Here is a 22,923-nt window from a genome sequence, read left to right on the forward strand (position 1 = left end):
ACTGTAGTAATGGAGGTAGATATATGTATAGTGATGGAGGTAGATATATGTATAGGGAAGTGTACTACATGGGGTTTAGGGTGCCATTTGAGATGCTGAGTCAGGTTAGCTATATTATGAATATATTATCATTAGACACTACTACATTCAGTTGGATGGGTTTTTTAATTTGTGGACTACTATTGAAATGTTATTTTGGTGTTCAGGTCTACTTCCTCCTTCCTGGGCAGAGAGGCGTCTCCGTTGTCCCGGCTGGGCACCTCAGATAATAACTACCCAGAGAAAGACATCTCTGAGAGACACTTTAGGTTTGATAAGACATGGAAGAATGACAGCAGGATGTATCCCAAGTGTGATTTCCGAGGTATTCGTTTTATTTTTTTCCCCAGGTGATTATTACTGTAACATCCACGGCCTTTTCTCCCCAGCACAGGGCGGCAGGTAGGTTAGTAACCAGAATGTTTGCTAGATCGAATCCCAGAGCTGAGCGAGGTAAAAATCTGTTCTGCCCCCTGAACAAGGCAGTTAACTCAATGTTCCTAACGTCATTGTAAATAAGAATTTGTTCTTAACTGAACATAGTTAAATAAAGGTAAAATAAAAATATGTGGTATGCAGGGAGTGAAGGCAGTACTTAATGCAGCTGGTGACCACACAGATACTGACTGTTACTTTGGATTTTGAGCCCCCCTTGTTCTTATCGTGAGAGTAGGGGTGTTTAACCCGGTGTCTGGTTGAAGTCCCAATCTGACCCTCAAACCATCACGGTCACCTAATAATCCCCAGTTTACAATGCACTCATTCATCCCCCTCCTCTCCCCTCGCAACTATTCCCCAGGTCGTTGCTGTAAATGAGAATCTGTTCTCAGTCAACTTACCTGGTAAAATAACTGGATAAATAAAAGGAAAAAAGGCTCCGTTTGATTGACGTTGGACACGTGTGACTCCAGACTCACCAGTAGATGGCGACCTCAGCATTTGTATTTTCCTTATGACATTGTCAGGCTTGGTTGCAGCAGTCCTGTGTGTGTGTGTGTGTGTGTGTGTGTGTGTGTGTGAACCCTTCTAGGCACTTGTTTTGGACCAGCGACATCCACGTCAAACTGTGGCTTCATCTTCTATTTGAACCAATGTTGTTTTCCCCCATTTCCACTCTCTTGTTTTTATTTTGCCCACTCAGATGAGCGTCCCTTGAAGCCTAGCGGCTCCATCCCTCCCCCTGCCCAGAGACTACCAGATCCACCGGTCGGGCCACCTCCACCACTATACCCTCCACAAGGAGCTTTCCCAGGCCCTGCTCGCCCCTGCGCCTTTGGGTAAGCAGACCCGCTTGGCCGCCGGGTAGCTAAGCAGCCCATCCGGAATACATTAATCCATCACTGTGCTCTGTGTCTCTACTGTCTGTAAATGCCAGTCTGACTCAGTCATGTTTCAAAGAAAACAGGCCCCAGCTGCCCCGGGGCCCAGAGACAGTTTTGACACAAATGGAAAAACGAACATGAATTGAGCTGAAATTAAACCCTAGAATTGAAGGTATTTTTAACACCAGGTTATTCATTATTATAATACTTAATGTATGGAGGAAAATATCCCTTTTGTGTGTAAGGGGCCTCTCAATTGCATTTGAAACGGCCCCCAGAAATCGCAAAGTCGGCCCCTGCTATTACACCCAGTTGTGTAAAGTGCTTAAGTAAAAATATCTCGTTTATATTTTGGGCAGCAACAGGATTGGATAATAGTCAAATTCACGCACTTATCAAGAGAACGCGTGCTCATCCCTACTGCCTCTGGCTTGGCAGACTCACTAAGCACAAATGCATCTTTTAATAATGTCTGAGTGTTGGAGTGTTCCCCTGGCTATCTGTAAATAATGTCTGAGTGTTGGAGTGTTCCCCTGGCTATCTGTAAATAATGTCTGAGTGTTGGAGTGTACCCCTGGCTATCTGTAAATAATCTCTGAGTGTTGGGTGTTCCCCTGGCTATCTGTAAATAATCTCTGAGTGTTGGAGTGTTCCCTGGCTATCTGTAAATAATCTCTGAGTGTTGGAGTGTTCCCCTGGCTATCTGTAAATAATGTCTGAGTGTTGGAGTGTTCCCCTGGCTATCTGTAAATAATCTCTGAGTGTTGGAGTGTTCCCCTGGCTATCTGTAAATAATGTCTGAGTGTTGGAGTGTACCCCTGGCTCTCTGTAAATAATCTCTGAGTGTTGGAGTGTACCCCTGGCTCTCTGTAAATAATGTCTAGTGTTGGAGTGTACCCCTGGCTCTCTGTAAATAATCTCTGTAAAGTGTTGGGTGTTCCCCCTGGCTATCTGTAAATAATGTCTGAGTGTTGGAGTGTACCCCTGGCTCTCTGTAAATAATCTCTGAGTGTTGGAGTGTTCCCCTGGCTATCTGTAAATGATGTCTGAGTGTTGGAGTGTTCCCTGGCTATCTGTAAATGATGTCTGAGTGTTGGAGTGTTCCCTGGCTATCTGTAAATGATGTTGGAGTGTTCCCTGGCTATCTGTAAATAATGTCTGAGTGTTGGAGTGTTCCCTGGCTATCTGTAAATGTTAACAACAAAAAAAAATGGCGCCATCTGCTTTGCATAATATAAAAGACATTTTAAGTGATTTTATATTTTTTAAATTTTACTTTTGATACTTAAGTATAATTTAGCAATTACATGCTTTTAATACTGAATTATATTTAAAAACCAAATACGTTTACTCAAGCAGTATTTTACTGGCTGACTAACTTGAGTAACTTCCTCTTAAGGTATCTGTACTTTTACTCAAGTACGACAATTGGGTACTTTTTCCACCCCTGTTACACTGAGGGAGATTAGCTGGTAGGTTACAATGTGTCAGACAGCAGAGAGGAGCCGGGCCAAACCCCTTCTGATTCAAAGTCATAGTCTGTAGACTCTAATCTGACAGTCATTGGAGTTTAAACATAAAAAAAAAAAAAAACTTTATTAGTGTGTGTTGGGGTTGACGGTGTGCTAGGGTGTTGATGCTGTGCACCTCCGCCCTCCAGCTCTTATGAGGCGTATGACCTGACGTCAGTTCCTGCCATCCTGCTACCAGCTGCAGCCTCGCTCAATGGAAGAAACCCTTTCTCTACAGAAGGCTACAAGAACAGGTATCCGAGTGTTATTAAAGCACCATTACAGTATTAAATATACAGTACGTCTACATCTCATCCCTATGACCTATGACCTACAGCAAGTATTCACCCCGTAGCTTTATACAGCCTGAACTTAAAATGGATTCAATTGAGATGTTGTCACTGGCCTACACACAATAGCCCATAATGTGGGGTTCCCTCCCAGGTCCACCCATGGTTGCGCCTCTGCCCAGTCATGTAAAATCCATAGATTCGGGCCTAATTTATTTATTTAAATTGTCTGATTTCCTTATCAAATCAAATGCATTTGCCACATCTATACGTGTTCAGCAGATGCAGGAGTAGCGAAATGCTTGTGTTTTTAGCTCCAACAGTGCAGTAATATCTAACACTCCCCATCTAAAGTAAAGGAATGGAATCAAGAATATATAAATATATGGAATACAATGTCAGAGCTGCATAGATACAGTAGAATAGAATAGAATACAATGTCAGAGCTGCATAGATACAGTAGAATAGTATGGAATACAATGTCAGAGCTGCATAGATACAGTAGAATAGAATAGAATACAATGTCAGCTTAGAAAATAGAAACAATGTCAGAGCTGCATAGATAAGTAGAATAGAATGGAATACAATGTCAGCTTAAATAATAAAATAGAAAGAATACAATAGGCGGCATAGATACAGCAGAACAGAATAGAATACAATGTCAACATAGATACAGAATAAGAATACAATGTCAGAGCTGCATAGATACAGTAGAATTATGGAATACAATGTCAGAGCTGAAGATAGTAGAATAAGAATACAATGTCAGAGCTGCATAGATACAGTAGAATAGTAATGGAATACAAAGCGGCATAGATACGGTAGAATAAGAATGGAATACAATGTCAAATTTGAATAAGAATACAATGTCAGAGCTGCATAGATACAGTGAAGAATAGTATGGAATACAAATGTCAGAGCTGCATAGATTAGAATGTCAAGATAATCCATGTCACCTGATTTTACAGTAGAATGGAATAGAATACAATGTCAGAGCTGCATAGAACAGTAAGAATCTGGAATACAATGTCAACATAGAGCAGTAGAAAATATGGAATACAATGTCAGGCGGCATAGATACAGTAGAATAGAATAGAATACAATGTCAGGCTGCATAGATACAGTAAGAATAGAATAGAATACAATGTCAGAGCTGCATAGATACAGTAGAATAGTTGGAATTGTCAGCTGCATAGATACAATAGCCAATGTCAGAGCTGCATCAGTAGAATAGAATAGAATTGAGAGCTGCGTGGATTTACAATGTCAGGCGGCATAGACTGCAGGAATGGAATACAATGTCAGAGCTGCATAGATACAGTAGAATAGAATAGAATACAATGTCAGAGCGGCATAGATACAGTAGAATAGAATAGAATGCAATGTCAGAGCTGCATAGATACAGTAGAATAGAATAGAATACAAATGTCAGCTTAGATACAGTTTAGAATACAACAGCTGCAGATACATCCAGAACAGAACAGAATACCTCAAACTGCAGACCAGCAGAGAACAGAATACAATGTCAGAGCGGCATAGATACAGTAGAATAGTATGGACCAATGTCAGGCTGATCAGTAGAATGAGAATACAATGTCCACCATGAGATACAGCAGAATGCGGAATACAATGTGAGGATAGATACAGCAGAACAGAATTACAATTCAGAGCTGCATAGATACAGCAGAACAGAAAGCCCTTTGATACAGCAGAACAGAACAGAATACAATGTCAGAGCTGCACAGATACAGTAGAATAGAATGGGCATAGATACAGTAGAATCTGGAATACAATGTCAGAGCTGCATAGATACAGTAGAATAGAATAGAATACAATGTCAGGCATAGCACAGTAGAATAGAATAGAATACAATGTCAGAGCTGCATAGATACAGTAGAATAGAATAGAATACAATGTCGAGCTGCATAGATACAGTAGAACAGAACAGAATTTATAGATACAGTAGAATAGAATAGAATACAATGGTCATAGATACATTTAGAATAGAATACAATGTCCAAACAGATGCAGTAGAACAGAACAGAATACAATGTAGCTATAGATACAGTAGAATAGAATAGAATACAATGTCAGGCGGCATAGATGTAGAATAGTATGGAATACAATGTCAGAGCTGCATAGATACAGTAGAATAGAATAGAATACAATGTCAGAACAGATGCAGTGAATAGTATGGAATACAATGTCCTGACATAGATACAAAGAATAGAAAGAATACAATGGAGCTGCATAGATCGGTAGAATAGTATAGAATACAGTAATCAGAGCGGCATAGATACAGTAGAATAGAATAGAATACAATGTCAGAGCTGCATAGATACAGTAGAATAGAATAGAATACAATGTCAGAGCGGCATAGATACAGTAGAATAGTATGGAATACAATGTCAGAGCTGCATAGATACAGTAGAATAGAATAGAATACAATGTCAGAGCGGCATAGATACAGTAGAATAGAATAGAATACAATGTCAGAGCTGCATAGATACAGTAGAATAGAATAGAATACAATGTCAGAGCTGCATAGATACAGTAGAATAGAATGGAATACAATGTCAGGCGGCATAGATACAGTAGAATAGTATGGAATACAATGTCAGAGCTGCATAGATACAGTGAAATGAATAGAATACAATGTCAGAGCTGCATAGATACAGTAGAAAGAATGAGGAATACAATGTCAGGCTGCATAGATACAGCCGGGAATATGGAATACAATGTCAGGCTGCATAGATGCAGTAGAATAGAATAGAATACAATGTCAGAGCTGCATAGATACAGTAGAATAGTATGGAAATACAATGTCAGGCTACATAGATACGGTAGAATAGATAGAATACAATGTCGGGCGGCATAGATACAGTAAATAGTATGGAATACAATGTCAGAGCTGCATAGATACAGTAGAATAGAATAGAATACAATGTCAGAGCTGCATAGATACAGTAGAATAGAATGGAATACTGTCAGGCTGCATAGATACAGTGGAATAGTGGAATACAGTCAGAGCTGCATAGATACAGTAGATCAGGCTGCATGGAATACAGTATGTACAAGTAATGCAAAATATAAAAACATTATTAGTGACATTATTTAAGTGATTAGTGTTCCATTATTAAAGTGGCCAGTGATTTCAAGTCTATGTATATACGGTAGCAGCATCTAATGTGCTAGTGATGGCTATTTAACAGTTTGATGGCCTTGAGATAGAAGCTGTTTTCAGTCTCTGAGGCCAATGTAGCTCTTTTAAAAAGTCCCCTTTAGTTGAATTAGATATTTTGGTGTTTAATTTTCAAGCATTTGCAAACATTTCAAAAAAAAAAATCACTGTCATTGTAGGTATTGTGATGTCATCATGAGGTATTGTGATGTCATCATGGGGTTTAATGATGTCATCATGGGGATTTGATGTCATCCATTTGATGTCATCATGGGGTATTGTGATGTCATCATAGGTGGTAATGATGTCATCATGGAATAACGTCATTAAGGGTATTGTGATGTCATCATGGGGTTGATGTCATCAGGGGTATTGTGATGTCATCAATGGCACTCATCATGGTGATGTCATCATCATGGGGTATTGTGATGTCATTATAGGTGTGTGATGTCATCATGAAGTGGTATTGTGATGTCATCCCTCTGTGATGTCATTATGGGTATTGTGATGTCATCATGAGGTTTATGTCATCCTGGGTATTTGTGATGTCATTATGGGGTGGGTGATGTCATTATGGGGTATTGTGATGTCATTATGGGGTATTGTGATGTCATTATGGGGTATTGTGATGTCATTATGGGGTATTGTGTGTAGATGGATGACATTTAAATATGACAAATATATATATATTTTTTTAATCCATTTTGAATTCAGGCTGTAATACAACAAGACGTGGAATAAGTCAAGGGATGAACACTTCTTAAAGGGCCAAACGGCACTCCATAGGGTATTGGTCAAATCTACTCAAATCTGGACCTCGAAGCCAGTTCCACTGTTCCCCCTCTAATCAGGGACTGATTTAGACCTGGGACACCAAGTGGGTGATTCCCCTCTAATCAGGCACTGATTTAGACCTGGGACACTAAGTGGGTGATTCCCTTCTAATCAGGGACTGATTTAGACCTGGGACATCAGGTGGGTGTAATTATCAGTTAGAACAGAGAACCGTCTGGTTCTGGTCTTCGTAGGGTAAGAGTTGAATAGGTTGCCATTTGGGATGCATATCTACACTATATAGAGTATGCTAGTACCATATGTAGCATGACATCACAAGTTTTGGTGGTAACTTGTCTTGTTGCTCATTCTGTTCTCAGACCAAGAGTAAATAACAGAACCTGCAGTCTTTTCACAATAGGAGCTAATCAGAAATGTAAGTATAATTCAAATCTAAAAACTAAGTATTAAGTGAGGAAGTAGGTATTGGTCTGAAGCAGACAAAGTGAATTCACATGAGCACCCACAATGCTTATTTCACCCGTGCTATACCAAGGTTTTCCAGCACACGGCTTTGTCCTACTACAGTAGCTATGTTTGTCTATTGTACTTCAATGTGAATGCAGGTTTCTGATTAGGTACTGCATAAAAGTTAAAGTATTGATTTCTTCACTCACCACTAATCCCATTCCACTGTTTTCAAGCGTTTTGTATTATATGAAAACAAGCTTTTGCTTTTAAACTTACAAAGATCCCAATACTTGATTGAGCGAACTGTTTTGTCTTGTGGTTATGTGGTGCCTGTCTGTATTTCCTTAAACCTTTATATTTAGCACTACATGTCATGAGGGAAAAAAATAAAACAGTATATATCATCAAATATTTTTTGGGGTCAGTAGGTACCCAACATAAAACCTGATTGTGTAGTACACAGTCACTCATATACAGGGCCTTCCAGAATGTATTCATACCTCTTGACCTTTACATATATTTTCTCTCATCTGTATACACAATACTCCATAAGGACAAATTGAAAACATGTTTTAATGTTTTATTAAAAAAAAATGTATTGAAAATACAGAAAGACCTAATTTAAAATAAGTATTCACTCCCCTGAGTCAATACTTTGTTGAAGCACCTTTGGTGATGATTACAACTTTGAGTCATTTTGGATATCAGCTTTGAGTCATCTTGGATATGTCTCTATCAGCTTTGGTCATCTTGGATATGTCTCTATCAGCTTTGAGTCATCTTGGATATGTCTCTATCAGCTTTGAGTCATCTTGGATATGTCTCTATCAGCTTTGCACATCTGGATTTGGGGATTTTCTCCCATTCTTCCCTGCAGATTTTTTCAAGCTCTCTTAAGTTAGATGGATGAGTGGTGGTGAACAACAATCTTCAAGTCTTTCCACAGATTTTTAATGGGATTCAAGTCTGGGCTTTGGCTGGGCCACTGAGGACTTTCAGATTCTTGTTCTGAAACCAATCCAGTCTTGCTTTTGCTGTATACTTTGGGCCATTGTGTCCTGTTGGAACGTAAATCTTCGCCCCCAGTCTGAGGTATTTGCACTCTGAAGCAGATTCTCATCAAAGATTTGTATGTGTTTGGCGCTATTCATTTTCACTCTATCCTTACCAGTTTTCCCAGTCCCTGCCGCTGTAAAGCATCCCCATATGCTGCCACCGCCATGCTTCACGGCAGGACTCATCCTGTTTCCCAGTCCCTGCCGCTGTAAAGCATCCCCATATGCTGCCACGCCATGCTTCACGGCAGGGACTCTATCCTGTTTCCCAGTCCCTGCCGCTGTAAAGCATCCCCATATGCTGCCACCCCGCCATGCTCCACGGCAGCAGGGACTCTATCCTGTTTCCCAGTCCCTGCCGCTGTAAAGCATCCCCATATGCTGCCACCGCCATGCTTCACGGCAGGGAGGTACATTGATTGGTGATGAGCTGTGCCTGGTTTTCTCCAGATAAAAGCGCTTTGCATTCAGGCCAAAAGAGTCACTATTTTGTCTCGTTATACCACAGAATCTTTTGCCTTTATGATGTGGCTTTCCAAACTCAGGCTTGCTGTCATGTTGTGCTGTTTCTCAGGAGTGGCTTCCGTCTGGCCACTCTCTCATCAAGCCCAGATTGGTGAAGCACCGAGAGAATGTTGTCCATCTGGCAGTTTCTCCCATCTCAGCCAAGGGAACTCTGTAGTTCTGTCAGAGTGGTCATTGGAAGAGTAGCTGCTGATTTGGCAGGCTAATGGGAATCCATAATAAATACAAAACAGTTTCTTTGGTTTTCTTTCTGACCAAGATCCTTCTGACCCGGCTGCTCAGCTTTGGTCGGACATCCAGCTCTAAGTAGTCTGTGTAGTTTAATTTTTTTCCATTTCCCCTTAATTATGGCTGTGCTCTTGGAAACATTCAACACTCTAGAAATAGTTTTATTCACCTCATCACAATTCTGTGGTTTTTAGTTCCTGTTCTGACATGTAGCACCTTATATAGAAAGGTGTTTCTTTCCAAATCATGTCCAATCAACTGAATTGGCCACAGGTGGGACTCAAGTAATGACATCTCAAAGGATGATCAAAGGGTCATTTGGACTGTCATAGCAAAGTGGTGTGAATACTTACTGTATGTAAATTAGATTTCTGTGTTACATTTTCCAAACATTTGCAAAAAAAATGTTAAAAATAAAAATAAATGTTTTACTTTGTCATTATGTGGTATTGTGTGTAGATGGGGTGGGGTGGGGGGTGGGGGGGGACACATCTATTGAATGCATTTGGCATTCAGGCAATATTTTCTGAAGGTCTATAGAGCCTGTCTGCGTTCCTGATGACCTGTATCACGCTCAAAAACACTTGTTTTACGAACATGATCCTGTTTTATCATCTACTGTATTCCGTTGGCCAGTTTATTACCTTTTTGTCAAATGAATATGTAGCTTAAAGTTGCGTGTATTTTATATTTATTGTTTGCAATAAAGATGGTAACTCTACAATAGTAAAGCGTACAATAGGTATATATATTTAGTAAAAGCTAAACCGTTAACCAGAGGGACAATATTTTTTTTGAATTGGCTAACTAGTTATTATTCTGTTCTCTATCATGTTTTATAGGCCTACCTGCTACCTGCAATGTCCGACTGTCGATAGCCCACTCATCTCAAACACACGCAGGTGATGCTCGTTCAATGTCCGACTGTCGATAGCCCACTCATCCGACTGCCGATAGCCCCTCATCCGACTGTCGATAGCCCACTCATCTCAAAACACACGCAGGTGATGCTCGTTCAATGTCCGACTGTCGATAGCCCACTCATCCGACTGTCGATAACCCACTCATCCGACTGTCGATGGCCCACTCATCCGACTGTCGATGGCCCACTCATCCGACTGTCGATTGGCCTCATCCGACTGTCGATGGCCCACTCATCCGACTGTCGATGGCCCACTCATCCGACTGTCGATGGCCCACTCATCCGACTGTCGATGGCCCTCATCCGACTGTCGATACCCACTCATCTCAAACACACGCAGAGTGATGCTCGTTCAATGTCCGACTGTCGATAGCCCCTCATCCGACTGTCGATAGCCCACTCATCTCAAAACACACGCAGGTGATGCTCGTTCAATGTCCGACTGTCGATAGCCCACTCATCCGACTGTCGATAACCCACTCATCCGACTGTCGATGGCCCCTCATCCGACTGTCGATGGCCCCCTCATCCGACTGTCGATGGCCCCTCATCCGACTGTCGATGGCCCACTCATCCGACTGTCGATGGCCCACTCATCCGACTGTCGATAGCCCCTCATCCGACTGTCGATAGGCCACTCATCCGACTGTCGATAGCCCACTCATCCGACTGTCGATAGCCCACTCATCCGATTGTCTAGCTCCACTATCCTGTCGATAGCCCACTCATCCGACTCATCTCAAACACACGCAGGTGATGCTCGTTCAAAGTGTCATTCTCATCCTGGCTGATATGTTGACATTTATTTGATAAAATATATATTTTAAACTGTGCCTCAATAAATAACGTTAACAGAAATTATGAAATGAATTTCCATCTCTCCATTGTCAGTTAGCATTGTCCATTGATGCTACCAAAAGGTATAGCACATCGTTGGTTCTTAACGGGAAATGAGCGAGTGCGATTCAATTATGCATGTAATAAAAACTGTTACACCTACAAGCCTATTCAGTCAAATTGATCCAAAGTATAATTGTCATATCTTATCTCTTATCTTGTCATATCTGTGTCCTTGTTTTCATTCGACGTCTAGAATTTGAGCTAGGTTTGGGCAAAAGAATTGTCTGATGATAAAAATCCAGTTTAGCAGTACTTTGATTTGAGAATTTTCCTCAACATTGGTGTCATATTGGCTTCGCTATGATAGTAGGCGATTTTAATTTAACGTAGTTACATACACTTACGTTGGAGTCATTTAAAACTCGTTTTTCAACCACTCCACAAATTTCTTGTTAACAAGCTATAGTTTTGGTAAGTCAGTTAGGACATCTACTTTGTGCATGACACAAGTCATTTTCCAACAATTGTTTACAGACAGATTATTTCACTAATAATTCACTGTATCACAATTCCAGTGGGTCAGAAGTTTACATACACTAAGTTGACTGTGCCTTTAAATAGCTTGGATAATGCCAGAAAATGATATCATGGCTTTAGAAGCTTCTTATAGGCTAATTGACATCATTTGTGTCAATTGGAGGTGTACCTGTGGATGTAGTTCAAGGCCTACCTTCAAACTCAGTGCCTCTTTGCTTGACATCATGGGAAAATCAAAAGCAATCAGCCAAGACCTCAGAAAGAAATGTAGACCTTCACAAGTCTGGTTCCATCCTTGGGAGCATTTTCCAAACGCCTGAAGGTACCACATTCATCTGTACAAACAATAGCATGCAAGTATAAACACCATGGGACCACTCAGCCGGCATACCGCTCAGGAAGGAGACATCTTTGTCTCCTAGAGATGAATGTACTTTGAGTGCGAAAAGTGCAAATCAATCCCAGAACAACAGCAAAGAACCCTGTGAAGATGCTGGAGAAACAGGTACACAAATGTCTATATCCACAGTAAAACGAGTCCTATATCGACATAACCTGAAAGGCCGCTCAGCAAGGAAAAGCCACTGCTCCAAAACCACCATAAAAAAGCCAGATTACGGTTTGCAACTGCACATAAGGATAAAGATCGACCATCGTTATGTTTGGAGGAAAAAGGGGAGGCTTGCAAGCCAAGGAACACCATCCCAACCATGAAGCACTGGGGTGGTAGCATCATGTTGTTGGGGTGCTTTGCTGCAGGAGGGACTGGTGGACTTCACAAAATAGATAGCATCAGAGAGAGAAATTATGTTTCTTCAATATATACACATCTCAAGACATCAGTCAGGAAGTTAAAGCTTGGTCGCAAATGGGTCTTCCAAATGGACAATGACCCCAAGCATACTTCCAATGTTCTGCGGTTGCAGGGATTAACAAAAGTTTATCTTTAAAATTGTGTATAATACTTGTATGTTTGAGGAATTTTAATTATGAGACTTCTGTTTGAATTTGGTGCCCTGCTCTTTCACTGGATGTTGGTTAGGTGGGCGTTAGCGTCCGCGTACCTAGAGAGGTTAAGGACGGCAAAATCGAGGTATTGGAGTGGCCATCAAAGCCCCGACCTCAATCCTATAGAAAAGTTTTGGGCAGAACTAAAAATGCGTGTGTGAGCAAGGAGGACTTCAAACCTGACTCAGTTACACCAGCTCTGTCAGGAGGAATGGGCCAAAATTCACCCAACATTATTGTGGGAAGCTTATGGAAGGCTACCGAAACGTTAGACCCAAGTTGAACAATTTAAAGGCAATGCTACCAAACGCTATTTGAGTGCATGTTTCCACACACTGTTATTCCCCTGTCTGGAGCAGGGGCTATCGTTTCCACACACTGTTATTCCCCAGTGTGTAGGTGTGTGTGGGGGGGGGGGGGGGTCATATCAGTCATGTCTGTCTGGAGCAGTGGCTATCGTTTCCACACACCGCGCTCTCTTTTTAAAATACTGAAACGTTTTTAGTAAGAGGCCTCTATGAAAAGACTGTGTGTAAAGGAACACCCATAGACCTGTATCCTTCCATGAACCCAGCGCCCTCATAATCCGTCCCAAATCTAACCCTATTTCCCATATAAGGCATTACATTTGACCTCTACTGGCCGTGGTCCAAAGTAGTACCCTAAATAGGTAACAGGGTGGCATTTGGGACTAATGTGGCCTTTCAAGATGAAGTGTACGGTACTTCCTCCTAGGTGTATTTTATGAGAGCTCAGCCTGTCATTCCAGACCCCCGGCTGCTGCACAGGAGACGTCTGTCACAGGAGACGTGTTTTGTTCGTCACAGTTCAACCGGGCCTCAGGTGCGTTATGATGACGGTGACGTAAAGCTACCGAACAGTTCAACCGGGCCTCGGGTGCTTTATGATGACTGTGACGTAAAGCTACCGAACAGTTCAACCGGGCCTCGGGTGCTTTATGATGACGGTGACGTAAAGCTACCGAACAGTTCAACCTGGCCTCGGGTGCTTTATGATGACGGTGACGTAAAGCTACCGAACAAACGCGGCTTTATTCCTCAGGCGGAACCCCTCGTCAAACGCAACGCACCGGAGGTCTGGCTCGTTGTCTTTGTTGTCAGGGCTCGGCTCAGTCCACCCCTCTGGATTAGCTCTCCCACTGAGAAAAGCAGGGGGGGCGACCTTGTGGAGTGTGTGTAGGTGTGTGTGGGGGAGGGGGGTCATATCAGTCATGTCTGTCTGGAGCAGGCAGTTATTCCCCAGTGTGTAGGTGTGTGTGGGGGGGGGTCATGTCTGTCTGGGAGCAGGCAGTTATTCCCCAGTGTGTAGGTGTGTGTGGGGGGGGTCATGTCTGTCTGTAGCAGGCAGTTATTCCCCAGTGTGTAGGTGTGTGTGTGTGGGGGGGGCATGTCTGTCTGGAGCAGGCAGTTATTCCTCATCTGTTTAATGTGCTCATGCTGTTGGAGTTTGTCCTCTTACTTGTGATTTGTTTTCTAGCTTCCCTGAAGCTCTCAGTGTGTGTGGCTTCCTAACACTTTCTCACTAGTTTTTATTTAGTTTGGTATCCTTACTGTCTCTCTGTTCCTCATACAGTCCTTTAGACTGTCCTCTCTGTTCCTCCTCCTTTAGACTGTCCTCTCTGTTCCTCATACCAACCCACTCCTGAGACTGTCCTCTCTGTTCCTCCTACAGTCCTTTAGACTGTCCTCTCTGTTCCTCCTACAGTCCTTTAGACTGTCCTCTCTGTTCCTCATACCAACCCACTCCTGAGACTGTCCTCTCTGTTCCTCCTACAGTCCTTTAGACTGTCCTCTCTGTTCCTCTACAGTCCTTTAGACTGTCCTCTCTGTTCCTCCTACAGTCATTTAGACTGTCCTCTCTGTTCCTCCTACAGTCCTTTAGACTGTCCTCTCTGTTCCTCCTACAGTCCTTTAGACTGTCCTCTCTGTTCCTCCTACAGTCCTTTAGACTGTCCTCTCTATTCCTCCTACAGTCCTTTAGACTGTCCTCTCTATTCCTCCCCCTTTAGACTGTCCTCTCTGTTCCTCCTCCTTTAGACTGTCCTCTCTGTTCCTCCTCCTTTAGACTGTCCTCTCTGTTCCTCCTCCTTTAGACTGTCCTCTCTGTTCCTCCCCCTTTAGACTGTCCTCTCTGTTCCTCCCCCTTTAGACTGTCCTCTCCTCTCTGTTCCTCCTCCTTTAGACTGTCTCTGTTCTCTGTTCCTCTCTGTTCCCCCCTTTAGACTGTCCTCTCTGTTCCCCTTTAGACTGTCCTCTCTGTTTCCTCCTCCTCCTCTAGACTGTCCTCTCTGTTCCTCCCCCTTTAGACTGGCCTCTCTGTTCCTCATACCAACCCCTCCTGAGACTGTCCTCTCTGTCCCTCCTCCAGGACAGTCGGATCCTGATGCTTGATCAGACACTGTTTTGTTTCTAGTCCAGTGTTCCCCATATCACACATGACCTGCTCAATATTTTAGCCCTCTCATCCGAAGAGTCTTTGGAGTGTACATACCACTCTCCTCTCTGCTCCTCTTCCAGCCCAGTCGTACCCAGACCCGGTAAGCGGAGCCCCGTCAGCCTCAATCATCCAGAGGCTGTCTGAGATCCTTCTCTGGAGGAGAGACGGTCAGGCAGGGAGAAGATCAAGAAGATTAAGAAGAACAGGAGACAGGACTCTGACACAACCTGTCTATCAGCCAATCAGAAGCAGAGGTCACAGTTAAAGGCTCTGACCCCATACGCAGTGCCAATGCCGCCAGAACAAATAAAACACTTAGGGAAATATAAACCTTTTTCTTGTTTAAATATAATCTAACTTTGTAAAAGCTTGTTGGTGCTATGTAATAGCAAAGTGTAATTCAATATTTTGACTTATACTACTGTTCAAAATTTGCGGTCACTTAGACTTGTCCTTGTTTTTAAAGAAAAACACGTTTTTTGTTTAAAAAACATCGTATTGATCAAATACAGTTTAGACTCTTGTAAATGATTAGTGTGCTCCAGATTTTTTAAATGGAAAATCTTACAGAACCACAACATCCATCACTCCTGTGCTCAACCACGTTGTAATTAGCTAATCCAAGTTTATACCCTATCCCCTATATAGAGCACTCACTTTAGACCAGGGTCCTATCCCATATAGAGCACTACTTTAGACCAGGGCCCTATCCTGCACTACTTTAGACCAGGGTCCCTATCCCCTATATAGAGCACTACTTTTATCCCTAAATGGAGGCACTACTTTAGACCAGGGTCCTATCCCCAGGAGACCAGGGCCCTATCCCATAGAACTACTTTAGACCAGGGTCCTATCCCCACATAGAGCACTACTTTAGACAGGGTCCTATCAATGGCACGACCAGGGTGTCCCCTATAGAGCAGCCAGGGTCCTATCCCCCTATATAGAGCACTACTTTATATTCAGGTCCCTATATAGAGCACTACTTTAGACCAGGGTCCTATCCCTATATAGAGCACTACTTTAGACCAGGGTCCCTATCCCTATATAGAGAGCACTACCAGACCAGGGTCCTATCCCCTATATAGAACACTTTAGACCAGGGTCCTATCCCTATAAGCACTACTTTGAGCCAGGGTCCTATCCCCTTTAAGCATATAGACCAGGGTCTATCCCCTATGTAGAGCACTACTTTAGACCAGGGTCCTATCCCTATCCCTTTAGACCAGGTCCTATCCCCTATAGAGCAACTACTTTAGACCAGGGTCCTATCCCCTAGAGCACTGCTTTAGACCAGGGTCCTATCCCCTATGAGCACTACTTTAGACCAGGGTCCTATCCCTACCTACTTTAGACCAGGTCCTATCCCTATATAGAGCACTACTTTAGACCAGGGTCCTATCCCCTATATAGAGCACTACTTTAGACCAGGGTCCTATCCCCTATATAGAGCACTACTTTAGACCAGGGTCCTATCCCTATATAGAGCACTACTTTAGAAGGTCCTATCCCTATGAGAGCACTTTTGACCAGGCCCTATCCCTAAAGCACTAACAGGGCCCTATCCCTGATCAGAAACTACTTTAGACCAGGGTCCCATCTATAGAGCACTACTTTAGACCAGGGTCTATCCCTAAATGATACTTTAGACCAGGGTCCTAGCTAGAGCACTACTTTAGACAGGGGTCCTATCCCCTATTTAAATGGATCCCTATATAGAGCACTACTTTAGACCCAGGGTCCATCCCTATATAGAGCACTACTTTAGACCAGGGTCTATCCTACATCACTCCCCTATCCCTAATGAGCACTACTTTAGACCAGGGGTCTATGTTAGCACTACTTTAGACCAGGGTCCTAATGATAGAGCACTACTTGGATTAGCACTAATTGTCCTATCCCTATTGAGGGCACTACTTTAGACCAGGTCCCTATCCCTATAGAAGCACTACTTTAGACCAGGGCCTATCCCCTATACTTTAGACCAGGGCATCCCTATATAGAGCACTACTTTAGACCAGGGTCCTATCCCCTATAGAGCACTACTTTAGACCAGGTCCCTATCCCTATATAGAGCACTACTTTAGACCAGGGTCCTATCCCTATATAGAGCACTACTTTAGACCAGGGTCCTATCCCTATAGAGCACTACTTTAGACCAGGGGTCCTATCCCTATATATAGACCAGGGTCCTATCCTATATAGAGCACTACTTTAGACCAGGGTCTATCCCTATATAGAGCACTACTTTAGACCAGGGTCCTATTTAGAGCACTACTTTAGACCAGGTCCTATCCCTATCTAGAGCACTACTTTAGACCAGGGTCCTATCCCTATATAGAGCAGCACTTTAGACAGGGTCCTATCCCCTATAGAGCACTACTTTAGACCAGGGTCCTATCCCTATAGAGCACTACTTTAGACCAGGGTCCTATCCCTATATAGAGCACTACTTTAGACCAGGGTCCTATCCCTATAGAGCACTACTTTAGACCAGGGTCCTATCCCTATATAGAGCACTACTTTAGACCAGGGTCCTATCCCTATAGCAGAGCACTACTTTAGACCAGGGCCCTATCCCCTATATAGAGCACTACTTTAGACCAGGGCCCTATCCCTATATAGAGCACTACTTTAGACCAGGGTCCTATCCCCTATAGAGGCACTACTTTAGACCAGGGCCCTATCCCTAGAGCACTACTTTAGACCAGGGTCCTATCCCCAGAGCACTACTTTAGACAGGGTCCTATCCCCTATAGAGCACTACTTTAGACCAGGGGTCCTATCCCTATATAGAGCACTACTTTAGACCAGGGTCCTATCCCTATATAGAGCACTACTTTAGACCAGGGTCCTATCCCTATATAGAGCACTACTTTAGACCAGGGTCCCTATCCCCTATATAGAGCACTACTTTAGACCAGGGTCCTATCCCTATATAGAGCACTACTTTAGACCCTATCCCCTATCCCATCTTTAGACCCTATCCCCTATAGGAAAGCACTACTTTAGACCAGGGCCCTATCCCCTAGCACTACTTTAGAGCACTACTTTAGACCAGGGTCCCTATCCCCTATATAGAGCACTACTTTAGACCAGGGCCCTATCCCTATATAGAGCACTACTTTAGACCAGGGTCCTATCCCTATAGAGCACCCTTCCACTAGACCAGGGCCCTATCCCTATATAGAGCACTACTTTAGACCAGGGCCCCTATCCCTATATAGAGCACTACTTTAGACCAGGGTCCTATCCCTATATGAACTAGACCAGGGGCCCTACTTGAGAGCACTTTAGACCAGGGCCCTATCCCTATATAGCACTACTTTAGACCAGGGTCCTATCTATATGAAACTACACAGACCAGGGCCCCTATCCCTATATAGAAGCACTACTTTAGACCAGGGCCCTATCCCTATATGAGCACTACTTTAGACCAGGGTCCTATCCCTATATAGAGCACTACTTTAGACCAGGGTCCCTATCCCCTATATAGAGCACTACTTTAGACCAGGGTCCTATCCCTATATAGAGCACTACTTTTAGACCAGGTCCTATCCCTATAGAGCACTACTTTAGACCAGGTCCTATCCCTATAGAGCAGACTACTTTAGACTCAGCCCTATATATAGAGCACTACTTTAGACCAGGGTCCTATCCCCCCTATTTAGTGGGTCCTGCATCCCTTACAGACACACTACTTTAGACCAGGGTCCTATCCCTATACAGAACACGTCTATTGTGTCTTGTTAGCAGGGTCTACTGAGATAGAGAGAATCAGGGTCCGTGGATCCCTATTCGAGAGCAGTTTACTTTGACGGGAGGGACCAGACAGGCCTATCCCTAGGCGTTAATTAGAGCACTACTTTAGACCAGGGTCCTATCCCTATATAGAGGCACTACTTTAGACCAGGGTCAGTAAATCTCCCTATCCCTAGACCAGGGTCCCATCCCTGGAGGAGAGCACTACTTTAGACCAGGGTCCTATCCCCTAACAGAGCACTACTTTAGACAACAGGGGCCCTATCCCTGATAACAGAGCACTACTTTAGACCAGGTCCTATCCCAACACAGAGCACTACTTTAGACCAGGGCCATACTGACAACTATACAACACAGGCATAGAGCACTACTTTACACAGGGTCCTACTGACAACATAGACAACACTTTAGACCAGGGCCCTATCCCTATATAGAGCACTACTTTACAACCAGGGTCCTATCCCCTATATAGAGCACTACTTTAGACCAGGGTCCTATCCCTACACAGCACTACTTTACAACACAGGGCCCTATGACAACACTGACAACACAGAGACACTACTTTAGACCAGGGACCACATAGACCCTATGCTGACAACTCACTGACAACACAGCACTACTTTAGACACAGGGCCCTATCCCCTATACAGAGCACTACAGAGACAGGGTCCCTATCAGAACTACTATAGAGCACTACTTTAGACAACCAGGACAACACACTATCAACACACTGACAACTACTGACAACACAGAGACAACCTATCCCTGACAATATAGAGCGCTACTTTAGACAGGGGTCCTATCCCTATACTGACAACACACTGACAACCACAGACAACTACTTTAGACCAGGGTCCTATCTCCCTATAGACAAGCACTACTTTGACAACCAGGGACCTATCCACTGAGACCAGAGACAACACACTATAGAAACACTACTTGAGACACAGGGTCTATCCCCTATATACACACTGACTTTAGACACAGGGGTCCTATCCCTATAACAGCACTACACAGACCAGGGTCTGATCCCTATACAGAAACACTACTTTAGACACAGAGGACAACACCTGACCCTACACTGACAACAACTACTTTAGACCAGGGCAACATGCTACTCCTATATAGAGCACTACCTTTAGACCAGGGCCCTATCCCCCTATGACAACTCACTTTAGGCATGCAGGGGCCCTATCCCCTAAAAGCCACTACTTTAGACCAGGGTCCTATCCCCTATTTCTGAGCGTGTTGGGCCCTACTTTAGACCAGGGTCCTATCCCAATAGGAAGCACTACTTTAGACCAGGGTCCTATCCTATACTAAGAGCACTACTTTAGACCAGGGGCTGATAATTAGTACCCTATCCCTATATAGAGCACTACAATTTGAAAGACCAGGGTCCTATCCCCTATGAAAAGAGCACTACTTTAAATCAGGATCCTATAAGAGCACTACTTCAGAGGGCAATGCTATCTGATAATGTGAAAGCAGACTACTTTGAAAGATCAGGGTGACTATCCCTATAGAGCACTACTTAAGACCAGGGCCCTATCCCTATGAAAACATCAGATTCATGACAATGTAATGAAAGACCAGATTCCTATAATGTATAGAGAGCATAATGTGATAGACCAGATTCCTATAATGTATAGAAAAGATCACTACTTTGATATAAGGGTATATATGATCACTACTTTAATGAAAAGGGCCCTATCCCTATATCAGAGCACTACTTTAGATCAGGGTCCTATCCCTATGAAAAGGCACTACAATTTGAAAAGATCAGATTCCTATCCCTATGAAAAGATCAGATTATTTCATTGACAATGTAATGAAAAGCACTACTTTAGATCACCATCAATGTAATGAAAACATCAGATTCATGACAATGTAATGAACTATCCCCCTCTATGAAAAGATCAGAGTTGATAATGTAATAGACCAGGGTCTATCCCTAATGAAAAGAGCACTACTTTGAAAAGATCAGGGTCTATAATGTAATGAAAAGAGCACTACAATGTAATTGAAAACATCAGGGTATGATCCTGTCATGAGAAAATATGAATTGACGTTGCAGTAAGTATTCCATTGACATCATCCTCTTCTTTAGATCTGTCCCAAATGGGTCCTATCCCCTATATAGTGCACTACTTTAGACCAGGGTCCTATCCCTGGTCAAGAGCACTACTTTAGACCAGGGTCCTATCCCTATGAATAGAATCTGAAGTCCGACTCGCTGAATTAGATCCAATGACAGCGTCCTATCCCGAGAAAGATGGTTCCAATACCAGAGGTCCTATCTACAGCCCCAACAACCTATCTCCATGTTCCTTCTTCCTATGGTTCTGACTAGTTCAATGTTTTCAAGGGGCCCTAGCCCTTGGATTGAGGCACTACTCCGGAAAGGGCCTATCCCAACAAAGCATTACCCTACTGTTTTGCCCCCCATATGGAGCACTACTTTAGACAGGGCCCTATCCCTAATGAAGCACTACTTTAGGCAGGGCCTATCCCTATATCAGCCACTCTGTTTCACTCAACTTTAGAGGCATGGGCCCTATCCCTATATGGAGCACTACTTTAGACTCAGGGCCCTATCCCCTATATAGAGCACTACTTTAGACCAGGGTCCTATCCCTGTTATTACTGCTTAGCACTACTGACCAGGCAACCACTCTGTTTCCTCAATGCCTATATAGAGCACTACTTTAGACCAGGGTCCTATCCCTATCAGAGCACTACTTTAGATTCAGGGTCCTATCCCCTATATAGAGCACTACTTTAGACCCGTGGTTAAGCTATCCCTAATATACGATTCCTCTTTACTTTGTGCCATAGTTTGTACATCTACTGTCAGTAGAAACCACATTTGGGTATCCATATAGAGCACTACTTTAACCAGGGTAACTGAGGCTGAATAAACCTATAAGCTGCCAGACCCTTTCAGTAGCCAGGTGTAGCCGTATAAGGATTCAAAGTGTGCAGACTGGGCTCCGTGGCCAGGTGTGCATTCCATATCACTCAATATAGAGACCAAGTCTTTCCCACAGGACTAGAATGTGGCCTTTCCTCACCTAAAAGTAGGCTACATTGGCGCTGCAGTCCCTGTACAGACACAACTATAGCCAGGTGAATAGCCTTCATTGTGTTCAACAGAGGCCCCTCAGCCACACACACGGTCTATTGTGTCTTGTTTGCTGTCCAGGGGTGAGATGAGGAGAGGAATCGGTTGCGTGGACAGAGGCTCCGCTGATAGCAGTTGCATTGACCAGGGAGGATTCACTCCCTGGCCTGAACACAGCCTCATATCCAGGTGTAGCCGTGGTGAATACGCACATGGTGCACAGACAGAAGGCTCCGGATAGCAGGGACCGCTACCCCTCCATTGCCCCAGTGAATTGAGGCTCCGCTGCAGAAGGTGTAGCCGTGGTAGTTGCCCTGGTGCTGAACAGAAGGCTCCGCTTTGATCCAAACATTGTGGTAGATTCACTCCCTGGTGCTGAACAGAGCCTGGAGGAGTGAAGCTGTGTCTGACAACACACTGATAACATACTGACAACACAGAGACAAACACTGATATCCAGGTGTAGCCGTGAGTTCACTCCCTGGTGCTTACTGACGTGGTAAGGATTCAACTGGTACTGACAACAACTGACACAGGTGTACTGACAACATTCACCATGGTGCTGAAAGACCACATACTGACAACACAGGACAACTGTCACCATTACTGACATTGTTTTTACTGACGTGTTGTGGATTTGCTGACAACACAGAGACAACTTACTGACAACACTGACATCAAGACAACCCAACACAGAGACAACTTACTGACAACAGTATGGCGTGACAACACAGAGACAACTTACTGACAACAGTACTGATGAACAAACACGACCGCACTGACAACACAGAGACAACTTACTGACAACATACTGACAACACACTGACAACATACTGACAACACAGAGAGTATAGCTGACACCAAGAGTATAGCTGAC

General features: G+C 43.5%; 1 long non-coding RNA gene across 1 annotated transcript; it reads left to right on the top strand.

The window, feature by feature from the left end:
• The first annotated feature begins 3,027 nt into the window (after positions 1-3,027).
• Positions 3,028-10,335, top strand: LOC135572092 (uncharacterized). The gene is made up of 3 exons (XR_010464006.1): positions 3,028-3,126; positions 7,498-7,553; positions 10,239-10,335. It is a non-coding gene; the product is annotated as an uncharacterized LOC135572092 (long non-coding RNA).
• The last annotated feature ends 12,588 nt before the right edge of the window (positions 10,336-22,923 follow it).

The sequence above is a fragment of the Oncorhynchus nerka genome, linkage group LG6 (genome assembly GCF_034236695.1).
Source record: "Oncorhynchus nerka isolate Pitt River linkage group LG6, Oner_Uvic_2.0, whole genome shotgun sequence".
NCBI classification, from domain to species: domain Eukaryota; kingdom Metazoa; phylum Chordata; class Actinopteri; order Salmoniformes; family Salmonidae; genus Oncorhynchus; species Oncorhynchus nerka.